Genomic DNA, 6,000 nt, shown 5'->3' with positions numbered 1-6,000 from the left:
AGAATTGGTTACCTCCCAAGAAGTGCTAAGTTTAATATCTTCATCCAGACTAAGAAAGGATTAGTCACCTTATAAAATCATAAAGTAATAGCCGAAATATCTGTGGGTCATCAATACCAATTAGAGCTATCACAAGTAAAAGGAATCTGCAACATGCCAAGAAAATGAACAAATAAAGCACACCCTTGTCTATTTTCCTGTTTAAGACAACTACATCTAGTTTTGGTTCAGTTTCATGATCTATAACTGGGTCCAAATAAAATATTTTCATGGGTTGCGTTTCCTCATAGGTTAGATCCAAATGTTCAGGTTCTAGAGTCTGGAAAAACTCAAATAAAAACTTAGAAGCACATAATAATAACCTGAATAATTGAGGATCCTCTAAGTCAATCCGATTTGACTTACACAGCTGACCACAATGAGAGTGGTGATCTTCCTTAAACAAGTATGTCGACCCTAATCTCCTAAAGTAATTAGGTTTAGTCTCAAAACTTAATATTCGACACATTTGAAAATCAAACATTCCCACATTTGGAAGAAAAATATTTGGTGGGAAAACAAAGTCAATATGGGTATCATAACCTAGGTAAACCACATCAACCAGAGGATGGGTTTCTAATAACTGAAATTTCTTGTGGACATCACTAGGTTCAGGAAAACGTGTACGAAGATAATCTTGTAAAATGGTTGAGGCACATATGTCAAGTCTAAAGAGTGAGGGATCTCTGTAAGAGATAAAGATAAGGCACAAGGAGAATGATAATCACCCCCAAACTTAGAGTTTTGTGTGTCTCTAGAAAGACTAGTCAAAACTTCCCTAATTTCAAGGTCATCTAATTCAGGAAAATGGTCAATTGATTCTTCTAAGTCAGGTACATCCTCACTCATCTCGACGAGTTCATTTTCTTTTTCTAAGTCTATTGTTTCTAAATCGCTAGACTCAAAATATACTCGTTCCTCTAAACCATTATTAGCTTTGTAATCAAAAGGAAATACTACATCGTCTAAAACGGGGGTATCTCTAGTCAAATCCTCGTCCTTTTGAATAGGTGAATAATTATTAAAATTATTTGGATTTGAACTAGAAATAATATTATTATTAAGCTCAGTTGGAGTAGCAAATTCCTGATCACTATGCCTATTTATTTCAAATTCTTCATCAACACTATCCTCATCATAATCATTATAATAACATGAAAATGGTTGAACCTCATCTAAACAACAAGTAGTGTTACCAATTATATCCTCGTCATCTTGATTATGCAAATAACTATCCTCATTTTCAAGGGTATTATTGGAGACACTGTATTGGAAATTAAGATTATTTCGAGCAATTCTTTCGTTCGTCTCAGCTATCAGCTTGAGGGATTCCTCTAAAGAAAGTTTTCTTTCGTCATAAACTAAGTTATTCATCTCAGCTATCCTACGTGTCGACTCTTCTAATTTCCTGAGAGACACTTATAAAGGAGAAATATAAGAATTTTTCTCATATAATCGGTACTTATGTGGATAGTAATTGGGCTCACCATGGTATGGACCATAATCTTCAAAAGGATGATGTTCCCAACCACTATTCACACTATGGTCAAAGTAGTAACGTCCATTTTGAAACTCAGTCGGATATTCGTTGTATTGGCTATTGTAATACCAGTTCGACATTCTACTACAGGGGTGTGAGTTGTCACACAAAATAAAACCCACTGACAGGGGATTCGTGGGTGGATAGAGTCTTACCTCCCGTATCAGACGGGCGATGAACCGTTGAAGTCGACTCAGGCCACCGACTCCTATGTCAGTGTACGAACCCGAGGGGCCGAGACAGTATCGTAACTGTCGTCCTTCCCCGCAAATAGTTTATATTTAATTTTAACCCTTCCTTAGGGTTTAAAAATAAAAATGTCCAAGTCCAAAAATAAAAATAAAAATGTCCAAAAAGGAAAAGAAAAATTACAAAAATAAAACCCTATTTACAGTTTCTAAAAATAAAACAAAATAACTATATACAAAATCTTCTTCTTCACTCCTTTCAGATTCCTCTTTTCTTTCCTTCTTTGGCGATGCTTTCCTTTTATAGTACTTTCCTTTCCTTGTAGCTTCGCTCCAAATCTGAAAAGAATCGAATAATACCAAAACGCGTAAAAAAGAACAAAAATAAAAATAAAAATAAACCTAAAACAAATCTAAATACAAATCTGCGTCGGCGACGCCAAAAATTGAAGTCGTTTTTTAAGTGGTAAATAAAGTTCGTTCAACTCGGACTTGTGTAGACTCAATTTCAGACTTAATAATAGAAAACAATAAAAATAAAGAAAATATATACACAAGGTTTGTCACAATTTCGAGAGATTACTGAGACTCGGGATTCCACCAAACCTCATACCATGTGGCTCAAAAATCAATTCTTAGACAATTATAGATCTTGTTTATTGACTCTAATTCTTTGCCAGGGTAGATTTTAAAAAGATTAACTGTAAATCACTAGCATGATGCATCAGAAGCACTTAGACCAAGCATACATCATCATACGACTTCACAACTAATTAAGAAAAATCATAAAACGATTAAATTAATGCAAAAAGTCATAAAAAGAGTTAAATATAATCACCACACGTATGAAATATGGCTTCCTCCGTGATCCCAGTGTTGGGGTTTAGCTCCTCATATTAATCATGATCTCCAAATATGTGTTTGTTGCTCAAAAGATGATTAAAAGAGTGAAAAGTAATAACACAGACTGTTTGCAACAGTGTATTGGTGTTGCAAAACAGCTGTTACAATGGAACTGTTACAGAAAAACTGTTGCTTTTCGCTGATTTTAAGACCCTAGAATAAGACTGCCCTGAACAAGCTTAATGTTCTTCAGCTGTTAAACAACGACACTTTCTGCGACTGTTTACCGAGGGTCAATGTTCTTCGGTTCTTCTTCTTCAGCAGCAGCAGCAGAAACAGAGTTTGGTAAAGCTCTGATTTCTTCTCTGGCTCTCCTTAGGTTCCCAAACTCTCGACACCTCTTCTATATGACCCAAGACATCTATTTATATCAAAAATACCGATTAAATCTCTCCCAAATCTTCCAAAATCTCTTTCCTTCTCTTCACGGCCAAGTTGCGGCAATTTCTTGTTTTAGGATTTCTACGCGTTTCTGAGCTTTCCTTTTTATTCTAAACTCTTCCTTAGATAGATACAAATCTTTGGGAAGGTTTACGTTTTAATCTCTCTAAAATTCCCTAAAACAGGTCACACACGTGACTTTCCATATTTTCTGTTGTGAGAAAAATCCGTCGATTGAGCCCATCTAATCGATTTAAACACCCATATCAGATTCCTAGACCCATAAGGAGTCTATCCTATGAAAATCAGAGGTTTAATCGACCTCAAACTCCTCCAAATCACGATTGCCAAAACTTCTTTAACTGCACTTTTTCCCGCCAAAACCTGTTTTTGAATGTTGAAGATGGTTGCCCCTTATCCAGAGTAGGGGTGCGATTAGCAACTGCCTGGAAATGGGATGCCCCTTAGTAATTAGGTTACCCCTTATCCAAAGTGAGAGTCCGAATAGCAAATGTCCTCCGGGTGCGAAACTTTTCGAGCCAATTTTTTCCAAAAATATTTTTGGCCAAAATACCTACAAAAATAAAAACAAAATAAAGTACAAAAATGAGCCCTAACAATATATAGAATCGAGACAAATCGGACACAAAAATGTGTCTATCAAATACCCCCAAACCTATTATTTGCTAGTCCTCGAGCAAAATAAAATAGAAATAAAATCCTAACTCACTGTCGCAGGCATCGTCGATTGCATTTAGCGTATGCAATAAGCCTTTAAACCCCTAGGTGTCCCTAGTGGCGGAGTGTTGTCTCCGGAGGGCTTACCAGAGGTATACCCACAAAACCTTTTACTCCAGACCCTAGCTATCTACACAGAACCTTGGAAGGCACTAAAGAATCTCCTTGGTTGGCATACTTATTGACTACAGGAGGAAGTACCCTGATGCGAAATTCCAATTGTTGTACACGAGTTTGCACTCAAGCATACTAAAATTCATATGAAGTGACAGAGCTCTACTCAGATAGTCGCACTATGGACATCAATATCCGGAGTCAAAACTAATCACATGGATAGATCAAGAAGATGGATATAGAAAAACATAGATGGTTTTGATGTTTACTAGGTGAACGGTGTTTCTCATATCTGTCTGAAGGCCTCCGCCAAAATGAACCTATCCTAATGGACTGAGATACTAGTCTGACTAATATCAACACACTGGCATATACAAGGGAACCAGTGATTGATAATCCTAACTCTAGGTCAACACAACTGGCATATACAAGGGTTCCAGTGGTCGACTTTATTGAATTTATTCCAGTTGGTCTGATGGTCTGGTTTTTTTTTTTGTATCTCAATCACTCTAATTCACCCTAGCATTGGTAACAACTTGAATCGTGAGCCCCACCTAATCACTTAGAGAAACATAGTTTAAAAACAAAACAAAATAAAAACAGAAGTGAAAAGGACTCAACGAGATATGGTGAAACTATCATGTTATTTCTAACACCTGAGCTCTGTGCTTTTATGAATAGACTCTTTAGATGTTGCCATCTAGTCAGATTGGTTCCTCAACTCCTACAACCAAAATGCTTCCATCCACTTAGATTGGTTAGTGCCATCCTTAATAGGGATAAATTTCTAGGCTCTGGAGTTTATTTATTGCAACGAAAAGGTAACAAAAAGTTCTACCCCACCCCCAAACTTAAATCTAACATTGTCCTCAATGTTTCTAATCAAAGAACAGTACCAAAAATATAAGTAACATGAGGAAATAGTAAAGAGAGAAGTCGGAAAGATAGTACCTGGGTGAAGTGTAACCAAAAACCTACAAAAATATTATACAACATACAAAATCGCCTCGATGGTCAATCAAGGTAAACAGGGTCCTCCAGAGGGACCTCCTCAACATCACCTGTAGGAAAAGGCTCTAAAAAGGGCTTCAATCGCTGACCGTTAACCTTCGAAGAACTACTACCATCTGGTGTCTCAATCTCAACAGCGCCATGAGGAAAAACAGTACGGACCACAAAAGGACCGGTCCACCGAGAGCGCAACTTCCCGGGGAATAGATGCAAACGAGTGTCATACAGAAGAACTTTTTGACCTGGAGAAAATGACTTTCGTAAAATATTCCTATCATGCACAAGTTTCATTTTGTTCTTATACTCCTTAGCACTATCGTATGCATCTCTACGAATCTCGTCCAACTCATTGAGCTGGAGCTTTCTTTGAGCTCCTGCCTTGTCAAGTGAAAAGTTTAAGTTCTTAATAGCCCAATAGGCTCGATGCTCTAACTCAACAGGCAGGTGACATGCCTTGCCAAACACTAAACGATAAGGTGACATTCCAATGGGTGTCTTAAACGCAGTACGGTAAGCCCATAAGGCATCAGTAAGCCTCGACGACCAGTCTTTCCTATTTGGATTAACTGTTTTCTCTAGAATACGTTTAATTTCCCTATTGGAAACCTCTACCTGACCACTAGTCTGAGGGTGATATGGGGTTGCTACTTTATGGGTAATACCGTATTGTTTCATTAAAAGAGCAAACGGTCTATTACAAAAGTGTGAACCTCCATCACTAATTATAGCTCGCGGCGTACCAAAACGTGTAAGTATATTCTCTTTCAAAAACTGGACTACGACCCTGTGGTCATTCGTTTTACACGGAACCGCCTCAACCCACTTAGACACATAGTCTACAGCGACAAGTATGTAAAGATAACCAAACGAAATAGGAAATGGACCCATAAAATCAATGCCCCACACATCAAAGACCTCAATCACTAAAATAGGGTTCAAAGGCATCATATTTCTACGGGAAATGGTTCCTAACTTCTGGCAACGCTCACAAGAAACACAATGACTATGGGAATCTTTAAACAACGAAGGCCAGTAAAATCCACACTGCAAAATCTTAGCAGCAGTCTTCTTAGCACTAAAATGACC

The sequence above is a fragment of the Papaver somniferum genome, chromosome 4 (assembly GCF_003573695.1).
Source record: "Papaver somniferum cultivar HN1 chromosome 4, ASM357369v1, whole genome shotgun sequence".
NCBI lineage: Eukaryota > Viridiplantae > Streptophyta > Magnoliopsida > Ranunculales > Papaveraceae > Papaver > Papaver somniferum.
This window is presented reverse-complemented; position numbering follows the sequence as displayed.